Source organism: Cyprinodon tularosa, unplaced genomic scaffold, assembly GCF_016077235.1.
Source record: "Cyprinodon tularosa strain WSP-4 unplaced genomic scaffold, ASM1607723v1 ctg48, whole genome shotgun sequence".
Taxonomy (NCBI): Eukaryota; Metazoa; Chordata; class Actinopteri; order Cyprinodontiformes; family Cyprinodontidae; genus Cyprinodon; species Cyprinodon tularosa.
The window spans coordinates 495,571-510,091 of NW_024039207.1; the positions used below are offsets into that span (position 1 = coordinate 495,571).

The following is a 14,521-nucleotide window of genomic DNA, read 5'->3' on the forward strand; positions in this document are numbered from 1 at the left end:
AATATTGGACTTTTATTCCTCCCTCCGTGTCTGAGTCTGCATATGGGCTAGTAAACCATCGCATCATGACAATGTTAGATGTTATACTGGTAGATTAATGACATCAGAACAATACTGGAAGGACTGAGGGCCAATCCAAATATTCCCCCTAGCTCTACATTTCAGCCCTACTCCTAAATTTAGCATTTTCCTGTGAGGATGTCAGATGCTGACTTCTTCAAGGAAGGGCCAGAGACAATTTTACAGAAAACATGAAAGACAGGGTATTCTATGGAGCGCCTCGCAGTCCTTTTTTTCACTTTTGAACAAAGAAAGCTGTTGGCATCGGTGTCCCTGGACATCAGAGGTAGGGTGAGGCACCATTCTGGAGCTTAGACAGGAGCATCGGGACATCAGAGCACCATTAGAAAGAAGTCCAGAACCAAGATGAAGCAGCCATTTGTGCCCACCTCTGGAGCAGAGGAACCACAGCGGGAGATTAAGGAGAACAACCGTAGCTGGGCAGATGAGGACCAGACTGAGGTAGAGCAGCGTCTTGCCTGTGCTAGCTCAGAAGGAGCATAGCGATAGATCAAAGTAACCTGAGAGCACTTAAGCCGGATGAGAGGCTATGATTGGCTCGGAGGAGGACAGCAATACACTTTAGAGAAGTACGACAGAGGACCATTTCCCAAAGGAGGCTTAATAAAAGCTCTAACTTGGTTAACCTTTAAATCAGGGGAACTCAGAATTTTCCATTTAACAAAGCAAGATTACTCAACCTCTGTATCAAATTAGCCCTCCTTAAAGTTCCAATTACTGATTTAGTCAGGAGAGTTCTGTTGTAGTTCTGTGCGAACAATAAAAAGAAAACCAGTCAGTAGGTCGGTTAGACACATTAGGAGTTAAAAACAAACATTACATGTCCTTTGAACAAGGATCCAATTAAAGAAGCAGCGCCAATAATTAGTAGAGAATTAAATATTTGTCAGGACAGTGTTCTCAGACTGCTTTGTAGACGTCCTTTCATATTTAGAATCTTTATGAATACTACCGTTTCACCTCACGATTCATTACATAAATCCACAACCTTATCCATCCTCAGATTAGCAGCAGTATAAAGTCTTCTTTCAAATGCATTTAACAGAACTTGATATAATTGAGAGAAAATAGAGGAGTGTGGTAACAATCTTATCATAAAAAACTGTTCAGAGTTTATATTTACTGCGTGATTAAAGACAGAATAAAATGAGGAGGTACCCCATGAGATGATGCACAGGACAATGTTTTTATACTTCATCTTGCCCTGCTGCTAGATGTGCTCCTCCCCCATGGGATTACACCTAAATAAAATGCAATGATCCACTACCATTCCAGTAGTAAACTAGTTTTCCCTCATAATGTTGTCAAAACAGACTACAGCAGGTCAGTTTGACATTTATTTGTTAGACTGAATATGTATTTCTGAAATCTAAAATACAATTCTACGAAGTCAAAATGAAGATTTCAAACAAAATGACATTCTTCATATATACAATACACATTCTTGATGTCTGAAGAGGAATTTCAGATCTGCATATTTCTATTGTTAGTGGTCATAATATTTATTATTTTGACTTGAAAGAAATATGTTTCAGATTTCAGAAATACATATTCAGTGAAGGTGATATATGTGAAAACCGCCACATAGAATGTGACCATCCATCATTTCTGATGCATATTCCATCAGGGTCGCAGTGGGGCATATCTCCGACAGACTACGGGCGAGAGGCGGGGTACACCCAGGGCAGGTTGCCAGACAATTAAAGATGTATAAAAATGCACTAGCACACACACACTAAAGGATACATTAGAGAGTCCTGTTTTTGGACTGAGGGAGGAAGCCAGTTCTTTCATGTCACAGCCACAACCAGTCCATGACTGGTTGCCGCAACATGATTTTAGAGAAAAAGTTCAGCAGTCAACGCTCCTTTCTCTCCATGTGGTGTTGCTGTTGGTCAGCACCTCAGTTCTATCTGACAGCAGGAGGTGAGAGCAGAGCAGTGACAGCTCTCACTGTGGGGAATTCATGGCTGGCCTCACCCTTCAACTCTTCCTCTGCAGTTTGCATAGGGATACCATGTAAATACAGTGCCCTAACTGTGGACACCACACTGAGTCTGATTTCACCATTATACAACATATCATGATACTTTCTGAACACCTAGAGCTCAGATTGATAAACTGATTATTTAATAAATAAATCAAAACTATATAAGAAACCAACTGTCTACAGGCCTGAGCAGCCCGGTCATACAATGCTTATCCACACATGAGCTGCGGCACGCACAAACAAACTTACACTGAGTCAAGAAGACCTGAGACCAAGGGTTAATCCTCCCCCAACATCCATTCAACCAGCCATCAGCTTTTGCATAAGAAGGTGACATCACTAATCAGTAAGATATTTGTTGGGTGGCTGTATCACCAAATGTCCTCATAGTGATATGAAAACATTCAAAATATCTCTAACATCTCTGAACAAGGTTAAAGCGAGCATCTGTAGAGGCATAGGTTCAGTTTTCACCAAACATTTTTCTTAGTTTCACAAAGAAAAAAGCTGAGTCTGACTGTATGGTAGGTCCTCACAGAGATGGAGCAAGGAATGTTTGTCTGTTGGAATTGGACAGATTAACACAGACATGTGGAGGTTGAAGGGGGCTGTTTAACCTCTTAAGGCCCAAGCAGTTTTTTTTACATAGATTTTTTATTTCTCTTTGTTATTTGGTCTTGTTTGAACCCAGTTAGAATAAAAATGAAACATTATATTTCAATGTCAGTGTTAGAGAAAAATAATGTCCACATATGTGGACTCATGTTTCCAAGCTCCATAAAACACAATTAAGTAAACTTTGCATAAGAAGGAAAAAAACTCTTTTTCAGTTTTTTTTCTGACTGCTTTAGAATATATTGATAACAGATACACATATTTTTTAAAAATGTTTTGACTATCAAAGAGTAAAAACAACATAAGAAACATTTGATTTTTGGCTGTTTGAACCATTACATCTAACCAATGATATTGTTTGCCTGTAACAAAGTATACAATAAAAATCCAAAGCATTTCCAACTGTTACTATTGTATCAATAATGCTTTTATGTAAAGCGGAACTGTGCATGTCAATTTAGCTAAAAAAAAAATCAATATTCAGAAATAATAAAGTAGCAACAACAAACTGAAATTTAGGGAAAATCATAACAACTTTTGGCAATTATTTGAAGGAAAGGATGACATCTTTTAAGATAAGCAAAACTGATGATGACAAAATGATCTTGGGCCCATGACAATACTAACTGACTTTTATCTAAACGTTAATGAGTTAGTTGTGCTTAAAGCATGTCAATATCAGGGCCCAGGATCTACAACTTAACTATTTTTAACTGCAAGCTGATTTTAAGTGAGCATTACAGAAGCTATATTTTTAATCATGTAATGAGAACACCTGAATCGACTCCAGCGGCAGTGGCGGATTTGGGGGGGGGACTACTTGGGCTACAGTTATGTAAGAGCCCCGGATCTCACTTCTAAGTTGATCTGAGTAAAATGTGCAGTGCTGGAATTCACCAGATAGTGGCAGCATGCACAGGAAAGCAGCCTGTAGCATTACGGTGCAGAAGAAGAGTTTCCCTCTCTTCACTGACAGCTTTTCTAAGTGAGTGCTTCTGCTGCAAATTAGAAATGGATAGGCGGGATATCAATGGATATTAGAAGCTTTTTCAAAAAGCAGACAGCGGCACCACCACCAGCAGCACCAGCAGGTGTTGCTAAACAGACTGATGTCCCAGGTATGTAAAGCTTTGACTGATTTTGAGTCGTTGTTTTTCCCGGTCTTGTGTGAAAATCTGTTCTTTCTCAGTAAAAACCACTTATATAATCATATCAAAGTTGTAACATCCAGTTTAATCGGCATCTGCTGTTTACAATTTTGTAAAATAAATAAATAGACAAGGCCTTCTTCTTCTTCTGTATTGTGTTGTTCTTTTTAAACACCAAGAGAATCAATCTTTTTTCAACTTTTCTCACTAAAGCCTGACAGAAATAAAAGTCAGTCACCAAAAAGTTTTCCAACACGTATTTATAATTTTTCATTGCTGTTATGAGAGGATGGAAACTGGCAGTTAGATTACTGGATTAAGGACATTTCTAGTATACTACATGCTATCACACATAACAATTTTTGCTCCTTATTTCCAGAGATGGGAAGTAACGAAGTACAAATACTTTGTTACTGTACTCAAGTAGATTTTTCTGATATTTTTACTTTACTTTACTACTTATTTTTATGGCGACTTTTTACTTCTACTCCTTACATTTTTACACAAATATCTGTACTTTCTACTCCTTACATTTAAAAAAATTGGCTCGTTACTTTAGTTTTTAATCATTTCAATGGAGTTACCGTTATTATTTTTCACGTCATCAATACCAAATTCAATCTAATTGGATGGGAATCTACGTTGCATTTGACGCACCACTACAAGATGAATCGACAGATTCGGCGGTATTCATTGGCAGCAAATCATTGCAGCTTGGTGGCGGTGGCGTTAGCATAGTAGCATGGACGACGAGAGGATTGAAAATGAACACAACGGAGATCTAGTCCTATTGGCAGACATCCATTTAAAATGTAGGTAACGGCATGAAAAAAGTGGTTTCTACTTTTACTTTTATACTTTAAGTACATTTACAAGCCTGTACTTTGTTACTTTTACTTGAGTAAAGAAGTTTAATCAGTACTTCCACTTTTACCAGAGTATTTTTTAACACAAATATCTGTACTTTTACTCAATTACGGAAAGTGAGTACTTTTGCCATTTCTGCTTATTTCCAAAAGATATGGAAGGAGGAGAGAAGAGAATGGATATTTAAGCTGCCTGAAATAATCTGTCCCCCCTCCATAACATGGGAAGAAATGTATTTACCTACAAATCTAACTGGGTTTATTCCTCTCATCATCATCAACAAACCCTGTGGTAAGATTTGTTCCTTATTTGCCAAAATTAAAGGAGGGGAACCATATATTTTAGCTGACTGAAATAACCCGTTCCCCCTTTGATGATCTTCATGAAATGTATTTTCTGTTTAAATTGTTATCTAACAACATATTCCAAAAAAAGTTAGAAACAAAACTACTGGACTTCTTTTTCCAAGTTTGAATTTTTTTACTTTCCATCCAGAAAGCTTTCTTAATTCAAATTGTCTGAATAAATGCTACTCCAGACATTTTCAATATAGCCTATAACCCTTCAAATGCTGGAAGTTTTGGGAGAAAAGATAGGTTGAGGAGAGCTTTGCAGAATGAAACGGGGAAAAATATAAAGACTGCTGAGATGGAAGATGTTTTAATCAGAGCAGAAAGCTTTCACTCTCCACAAACACAGCCAGACTACATTTTCCAAGGAACGGGTTTTTTGTCTCAGGACCTTTTAAACTATTTCAGACAGAGCTTTGTGACATGCTTCTTAATATCCATAATCCTTAGCTGACCAAAATGATGGATACAATTATTTGTTAACAGTGTCATGTTTGGCTTTAAACAGGCACAGTCTCAGGGTCTTTATTAACAATTAGTCAAGCAGATCACAGAGATTATGTCAACCAAAAAAACACAGGAAATGGAGCGCTGCCAGGAAACCGGTCTCGTCTAAGGAGGATAGAGAAGAGGTTAGAACGCGGAGAATCAGGAGGGAGAAACCAACGGATCTGAGCTTACCACAGAGCGCGGACACCGGACCGGGAGGGAGCAGTGAGAACTCGGCGCTGCCTGATGGTGATGTGACAGGCGTGGCGTGACCAGAGAGCGGGGGAATGAGGAGTTGTCCGAGCAGCCTCCGGAAATCTGAACCAGCGGGAGGAACCAGGGAGAAACGGGAGGCCAGGGACCCACAGACTGGGTGACCAACCTCGATACTCCTGAGAGGACCTGGAAGGATCCGCCACGAGAGGAGGAGATGATTCACGAGAGAGAACCTGGGAGACACAAACGCAGGAGTATGAGCCAGAGAAAAGGTAGGTTAGGCGAAAGGCCGTGGCCGATCAGGCATACCGCAATGGTAACACTCTGGCGTCCTCCCGCTGTCTGAGCGCTGCTCAAATAGTGCAGGGCCGGTGCTGCTGAACCACTTGCAGGTGTGCGTGCCCCGCCCTCCAGTCAACGACAGACACCTGCGAAGGTAAACAGAAGAGGCCGAGGCCTGACACCACCCCCCCCTCAACGGTCGCCTCCTGGCAAGCACGAGGAAGATGGACGGGAGGACAGGAAGGAGTCGATCAGGGACCGATCCGGGATGGAAGAGCCAGGAAGCCAGGACCGATCCTCAGGACCGCAACCCACCCAGTCGACGAGGTACTGAAAACCTCTGCCTCGGGGACGGGAGGCCACAATCCGTTGGACCTGACGTCCGTGGTGATCCTGGGTTGGCGGAGGGGGTTCAGCCGGAGGGCAGAAAGAACTGGTGACAACGGGCTTGATCTGGGACACGTGGAAGGTGGGATGGACTCTGGAGTGAGATGGAAGACGGAGGCGGACGGTCGAGGGGCTAACTATGGAGATGATCTCATAGGGGCCGGCAAAACAGGGAGACAGCTTCCGACTGGTGGCCCGGGAGGGGATGTCTCGAGTGGAGAGCCAGACTCGCTGACCGGGATGGTAACTGGGGGCAGGGCGCCGCCTCCGGTCAGCGAATCGGCGGTTCTGTTCGGCAGTCTGTCTGAGTGCTTGGATGGTTTGGTTCCAGAACTGCCTACAACGAAGGATGTGGTGGTTAACAGTAGGGACGGCGATCTGTCTGTTATCCTCGGGGAGTAACGGGGGTTGGTAACCAAGGGAGACCTCAAAGGGGGACCTGCCAGTAGCTGTGGAGATGTGGCTATTGTGAGCGTACTCCACCCAAGGAAGGTACTTGCTCCAATCAGAGGGGTTATTGGACGTGAGACAACGGAGGGCGGTCTCCAGCTCCTGGTTCAATCGCTCTGTCTGACCGTTTGTCTGCGGGTGGTAACCGGAGGTAAGGGTATACCGGGCCCCCAGGGCCCTGGCAAATTCCTTCCAAACCCGCGAGATGAATTGAGGACCACGGTCAGACAGTATGTCCTGCGGGATGCCGTGCAGACGAAAAACATGCTTAACCAGGAGCTGGGCCGTCTGGAGAGCTGAGGGGAGTTTTCTAAGGGGGATGAGATTGCAGGCCTTGGAAAAACGGTCTACAACAGTGAGGATGGTGGTCATACCTTGTGAAGGAGGGAGGCCGGTCACAAAATCGAGGGCTATGTCAGACCAAGGGCGCTCGGGAACAGGTAATGGCTGGAGGAGGCCTGCGGGAGGTCTGTTGGAGGACTTATTCTGGGCACAAACAGGACAAGATTGGACAAACTGTTTGGTGTCTTGGGAGATGGTGGGCCACCAGAAACGTCGGGAGAGAAACTTGAGGGTTCTAAGGATGCCTGGATGAGCAGAGAATTTCTCAGAGTGGGCCCACTGGATGACTCGGGCACGGACAGAGGTGGGGACATAGGTGCGGTTAACCGGGCCATTGCCTGGATCTGGGTCAGAACGTTGAGCCTGTGAGATCATGTCTTGTATCTCCCACTGGAGGGCACCGAAAACACAGGAGGGATGTAGGATGGGAACTGGTTCCTTATCAGAGTCGGGGGGAGCATAGAGGCGAGACAGGGCTTCAGGTTTCTGGTTCTTTGAGCCAGGGCGGTAGGAGATTGTTAAGTTGAAGCGGGAGAAGAAAAGGGACCAGCGGGCCTTGCCTAGGGTTCAAACGTTTGGCAGACTGGAGGTAGGCCAGATTCTTGTGGTCGGTCCAAATTAACACGGGCTGCTCGGACCCCTCTAGCCAATGGCGCCACTCTTCCAGGGCTAGCTTAATGGCCAGGAGCTCCCTGTCCCCAACATCATAGTTACGCTCTACCGGGGTCAGACGCCGAGAGAAAAAGGCGCAGGGATGAAGCTTCTGGTCTATGTCCGAGCACTGGGACAACACCGCCCCAACCCCAGAGTCAGAAGCGTCAATTTCAATGGTGAATTGTTTGGCAGGGTCAGGGTGAATGAGGATGGGTGCTTGCGAGAACCTTCTCTTAAGGTCGGTGAAGGCTCTGTTTGCCTCGGGGTTCCAAACGAAGGGGACCTTGACAGAAGTAAGAGCGTGGAGGGGAGCTGCAATCTGACTGTACCCCCTGATAAAGCGCCGGTAAAAGTTAGCAAAACCAAGAAAACGTTGCAACTCCCTCCTAGTCTCTGGTACAGGCCAGTTGAGCACAGCCTTAATCTTCTCGGGGTCCGATCGGACCTGCCCCCCCTCCAGGATGAGTCCGAGAAAAGTGACCGAGTGCTTGTGAAACTCGCACTTCTCCGCCTTGACAAACAACCTGTTCTCCAGAAGCCGTTGGAGGACTAGGCGAACGTGATGTATATGTTCGGAGAGGGTGCGGGAGTAAATGAGGATGTCATCTATGTACACGAAGACAAAGATGTTTAGAAAGTCACGGAGAACATCATTGACCAGAGCCTGGAAGACAGCAGGAGCGTTGCACAGGCCGAAGGGCATGACCTGATATTCAAAGTGACCAAGGGGTGTCTTGAAGGCCGTCTTCCACTCATCCCCCCGGCGGATCCGCACTAAGTGGTAAGCGCGACGTAAATCTAACTTAGTGAAGATGGTGGCAGACTGGACCGGCTCGAGGGCGGAGGAGAGGAGCGGGAGAGGGTATTTATTTTTAACAGTTATCGCGTTTAGGCCGCGATAGTCAATGCACGGACGGAGGGAGCCGTCCTTCTTGGAAACGAAGAAAAACCCCGCACCGAGAGGCGAAGACGACGGGCGGATAAGTCCAGCTGCGAGAGACTCCTTGATATATTTCTCTAACGCCTGACGTTCGGCCCGAGAAATATTATAGAGACGGCTCGTCGGTAGCGGGGCACCTGGCAGAAGGTCGATGCCGCAATCGTACGGGCGATGTGGCGGAAGCGAGCAGGCCAGGGTCTTACTGAAAACCTGCTTGAGGTCATGATACTGCTCAGGCACCAGTTTCAAGTTCTCAGGGTCAACCTGAGCACAGGACAGTTCAGGAGGTGGACTAGGCGGTTCAGCAGATTGCAGACATTCTGCATGACATCTGATTGACCAAGAATTAACCCTTCGGTCGACCCAGTTTATCTGCGGGTTATGCATCTGCAACCACGGGAAACCAAGAACGATCGGAGCATGCTTAATAGGAAAAACTAAAAATGTAACTCCTTCTCTATGGTTACCAGAGACCACGAGTTCAAGGGGCTCAGTACGATGGGTTATTCTAGGAAGAACCCCGCCGTCCAGGGCGGAAACCTGGAGGGGCGTGCACAAAGGGATCGTCTCAAGACGAGCGCGCAGGACAAAGGTCCGATCGATTAAATTAAAATCGCACCCTGAATCAACGAGGGCGGACAACTTAAAGGTCTGCTGAACAGAAACGATTGCAGCCTGGAGACAGAGCCGCGGAGGTGAAGACAAAAGTAACTGAGATTGGTCCGCCGGTTCCTCCGCTACGACCGACGGACCAGTTCTTTTGGGCGCTCAGGGCACTCCCGAATAAAATGATCAGGCGAGGCGCAATACAGGCATAACCTAGAGTCCATGCGCTGCTGTCTTTCCTCTGGGGTGAGCCGCACCCGGCCCAGCTGCATGGGTTCCGGGGGGGAAGGCGAAACTGCAGCGGGTCTGAGGGCGCTTCGATCAGGCTGGGGCAGTAGACTAAAGGTGGCTCTCTCTGGACGACCTCGGCTCTGAGTCCGAAGCCGGTTATCTAAACGAACCGCCAGGGTGATGTAATCATTTAAGGTGGAAGGTTCCTCTAGCCGAGCTAATTCGTCCTTAAGAGACTCGTCAAGAGCCTGGAAAAACACCGACTTGAGAGCGCGTTCCTCCCAACCTGCCGCAGCCACCAAGGTCCGGAACTCTATGGCAAAATCGGCTACGCGTCTTCCACGCTGCCGAAGAGCTAAGAGCCGCCGTGAGTCCTGCACCTCATTAGAGTCGGTTGCAAAAACCATCTTAAATTCTGACAAAAACTCTTCAAATGTGCAGCCAAACCTCTGGCAGTCGGTTTGAAAATAAAAGAAATTTTCACATGATCCTGGGCGTACAAACGTGGGGAACGGTTAAAAACGGGTGAGCACTGGAAAAGGAATCCCCCACAATCTCCGCTGTCACCTGAGAACCTCTCCGGATTGGGCGAGGTGGGCTCGGGGGCGGAGAATGACGTCTCCGCTGACGCGGGGCCGGGGGCGGGGCCCGGGGACGCGGCTGCCTGGGGGCTCGCGCTTAGCACGCTAGTCAGCTGATTGATCTGAGCTGCAAAGCCCTGTAACTGACTCTGCAGCCCTAAAACGGTGGCTTCTAGACCCCGAATCTGGTCCTGTTGAGCGGTTAACGCCCTACCGAGTGCGTTCGCTGGGTCTGTTTGGCCAGAGTGTTCTTCTGTCATGTTTGGCTTTAGGTGCCGCGCCCACATGCAGAAACACACTCGGAAAAACAGGCACAGTCTCAGGGTCTTTATTAACAATTAGTCAAGCAGATCACAGAGATTATGTCAACCAAAAAAACACAGGAAATGGAGCGCTGCCAGGAAACCGGTCTCGTCTAAGGAGGATAGAGAAGAGGTTAGAACGCGGAGAATCAGGAGGGAGAAACCAACGGATCTGAGCTTACCACAGAGCGCGGACACCGGACCGGGAGGGAGCAGTGAGAACTCGGCGCTGCCTGATGGTGATGTGACAGGCGTGGCGTGACCAGAGAGCGGGGGAATGAGGAGTTGTCCGAGCAGCCTCCGGAAATCTGAACCAGCGGGAGGAACCAGGGAGAAACGGGAGGCCAGGGACCCACAGACTGGGTGACCAACCTCGATACTCCTGAGAGGACCTGGAAGGATCCGCCACGAGAGGAGGAGATGATTCACGAGAGAGAACCTGGGAGACACAAACGCAGGAGTATGAGCCAGAGAAAAGGTAGGTTAGGCGAAAGGCCGTGGCCGATCAGGCATACCGCAATGGTAACACTCTGGCGTCCTCCCGCTGTCTGAGCGCTGCTCAAATAGTGCAGGGCCGGTGCTGCTGAACCACTTGCAGGTGTGCGTGCCCCGCCCTCCAGTCAACGACAGACACCTGTGAAGGTAAACAGAAGAGGCCGAGGCCTGACAAACAGTAATTGATTATTTTCCAAAAAGGCTTTTGTCTGAGTGTTTAAAAAAAAAGTCTGCCTTAGAAGTAGTGTGACGTTTTAATCAGCTTTTAAAGACAGTAAAATTCCTAAGAAGCTACAGACTGCTTCAGAGAAAGAATTCTTTAACAAACTCTTTAAGGCCTTTAAGGCCTTGAAAATATATGGAATTATCCACTTTGCGACGGCTAGCGATCTGAAGGACTTTGTTGTAGAACGGTTTAATTGTACACAGAAAACAACAATGTGGTATCATTTCACTGCTAATAACTTGCAGAGATACGGGCGTGCTTCAAGATCTTGTTAAAAGGTATAATCACAGCTATCATTCCAGTATAAAAATGACCCCTATGGAGGTTTCCTTTGAAAAAAAAGACCAAGTCCTAAGGAATCTTTTCGGTCGGAAGGTTGAAAAACAAAGAAAGAAAGCAACAGAGAAGACATTTTTGAAGGCTTACCTGGTTAGAATTTGATAAGGGGTGTTTGATAAGAAATCTGAATAAAGCTTTTCGGATAAAATTTTCACCATATCTGAAAGCGTTGGTCAATCTCATCTGGTGTATAAATTAGTGGACTACGATGGAGAGCAGATTGATGGATCTTTTTACGGAGAAGAAATATAGAGAGTCAAAATACCCAAAGACAAGATGTACCAAGTGGAAATGATATTAAAGCAATGCACACTCAGAGATGAACAACTCCACCCATTTTAGCTTTTTATCTGCTTTAACCTCTTAACATCCACCTCATTTTGGGTAATCCTCACCTATTTTGCATACCCAAATGGAAAAGTCAAGTTAACTTAGGAACTGTAAGCCAAAATTACATGTGCAATACATTATTTGAAAGCTAACTCCCTTTAGTTTCCTAATATATAAATTAAAATTGGGTAACTAGAACACAGACCAACCTGCATCAGTTCAAACATGACTCAAAGTTGTTATTGTTTATTCTCGGAAATTATAGGTATTATTTGAACAGCAGTAATAAAGAAATTCTTGAAAAAACGCAGGTTTTATTGGAATATATTTGTTCTACATCATGTCAACCATAAATGCAGAAAATTTCAGACCTCTAGCTATAACAGTTCCAGAGCAGTGGGCCTTTGAACTTTTGGTGTCAGCTTGGAGCTGCGCGCAATGGCTCCACCTGCTGGTAAAATTTTACCAGTGGAATTTTATGCATTCTGAGTTATTACCCCCACTTAAGGTCCACAAAGATGGAGCAAGGAATCCCAGCACATTTCAAACCAAACAAACAGAGGCTAGTGTATACTAAGGACAAAATCCCCAGAATATGAGCGGAGTGGTGTATGTTGTTTAGTGCAGTGAGGAATGCTCTTTGAAGATAATCTTTATGATGTTGAAATTTATGTTGTTTGGAGAAACCAAACAACCTCTCCACAGACGCATGGCCCAACACAGAAGAGCAACTTCTGGACAAGACTCTGCTGTACATCTACACTTTGTGGACAAAGGACATTCTTTTGAGGACCAGAATGTTCACATTTTGGACAAAGAAAATAGGTGGTTTGAGAGGGGCGTGAAGGAAGCCATCTATGTTAAGAGAGAAAAACCAACCTTAAACAGAGGGGGTGGACTCAGATTCCAGCTTCCAAAAATTTACAATTCAGCAATAGAGTTGATCCTTGCAGGTATCATCGCATCCCCCACCCCATTAGAGGGGTACAGAGCACCTCCCCTTTTCAGCCAGGTGAACAACAAACAATGTCAGTGGAACTTAGAGGAGGGATATTCAATTCAATTCAGTTTATTTATATAGCGCCAAATTCACAACACATGTCATCTCAAGGCACTTTACAGTTCAACCAGATCATACAGTCAAATAAATACAAAGTTTTCTATCTAAGGAAAACCAGTTTATTGCATCGACTCATTGACTTAAATACAATCCCTCACACTAAGCATGCTTGTAGCGACAGTGGAGAGGAAAAACTCCCTTTTAACAGGAAGAAACCTCCAGCAGAACCAGGCTCAGTGTGAGCGGCCATCTGCTGAGGCCGACTGGGGTTCAAGGAGACGGAAGCAGAGATACAAAAAGCAGCTGTAAAAGGCGGCCCCGTCCAGGAAACACACAGCCAGGCAGACGAGCTCCGAGCCAGCTCCCATGTCAGAGGACGAAGAGAGCACATCCACCCAGTCACAGCACAGCTGATGTTTCTTTCCAGGATGACGTCACAGCCAAACAGGAACAGACGAGGCAAAGCTACTCTGAGGAAAAGCAGAGAGAGCAGAAGGTTAGAGATTGAACTAACAGATTCTGCAGAATAGGAGAACAGAGAGAGAATGAAGCAGAATGATGAAATGGGGGTCCCTATGTCCTCCAGAAGTCTAAGCCTATAGCAGCATAACTATAGAGATAGCTCAGGATAACCTGAGCCACCCTAACTATAAGCTTTATCAAAAAGGAAAGTTTTAAGCCTAGCCTTAAAAGTAGACAGGGTGTCTGCCTCACGGACTAAAACTGGTAGTTGGTTCCACAGGAGAGGAGCCTCATGACTAAAAGATCTGCCTCCCATTCTATTTTTAGAAATTCTAGGAACCACTAGTAAACCTGTAGAATGAGAGCGAAGTGCTCTGTTAGGAACATAAGGAACAATCAGATCTCTGATATAAGATGGAGCTTGGCCATTTAAGGCTTTATATGTGAGAAGGAGGATTTTAAATTCAATTCTTGATTTAACAGGAGGCCAATGAAGAGAAGCAAGGATAGGAGAGATGTGATCTCTCTTTTTAATTTTCATTAGAACTCTGGCTGCAGCATTTTGGATCAGCTGAAGGCTTTTAACTACAGTTTGTGGACTTCCTGATAGTAAAGAATTACAATAGTCCAGCCTTGAAGTAACAAATGCATGGACTAGTTTCTCAGCATCACCCCTGGACAGGAGATTTCTAATTTTTGCAATGTTCCTCAGATGAAAGAAGGAAATTCTAGAAACCTCTTTGATATGGGATTTAAATGACAGGTCCTGATCAAAAATAACACCAAGATTTTTTACTTTATTATCTGAAATCAGTTTAATCCCATCCAAATGAAGTGACTGGCTAATCAGTTTCTTTTTCAGAGACTCTGGTCCAAAGACTATAACTTCTGTTTTTTCTGCATTCAGAAGCAGACAGTTAAGAGTCATCCAGGTTTTTATGTCTTCAAGACATGCCTGTAATCTATGTAATGGGTTAGCTTCATCTGGATTTATAGACAGATATAGCTGGGTATCATCAGCATAACAGTGAAAATTAATCCCATGCTGTCTAATAATTCTACCAATTGGGAGCATGTA

General features: G+C 45.2%; 1 protein-coding gene and 1 long non-coding RNA gene across 2 annotated transcripts in view; both read right to left on the reverse strand.

The window, feature by feature from the left end:
* LOC119794424 (CD48 antigen-like) overlaps positions 1 to 14,521 on the reverse strand; it is a 169,830-nt gene that overhangs the window by 56,536 nt on the left and 98,773 nt on the right. The gene's annotated exons all lie outside the window — the stretch shown is intronic.
* LOC119794448 lies at positions 10,603 to 11,193 on the reverse strand. The gene is made up of 3 exons (XR_005282217.1): positions 11,047 to 11,193; positions 10,714 to 10,970; positions 10,603 to 10,644 (listed from the first exon to the last, which is right to left on the reverse strand). It is a non-coding gene; the product is annotated as an uncharacterized LOC119794448 (long non-coding RNA).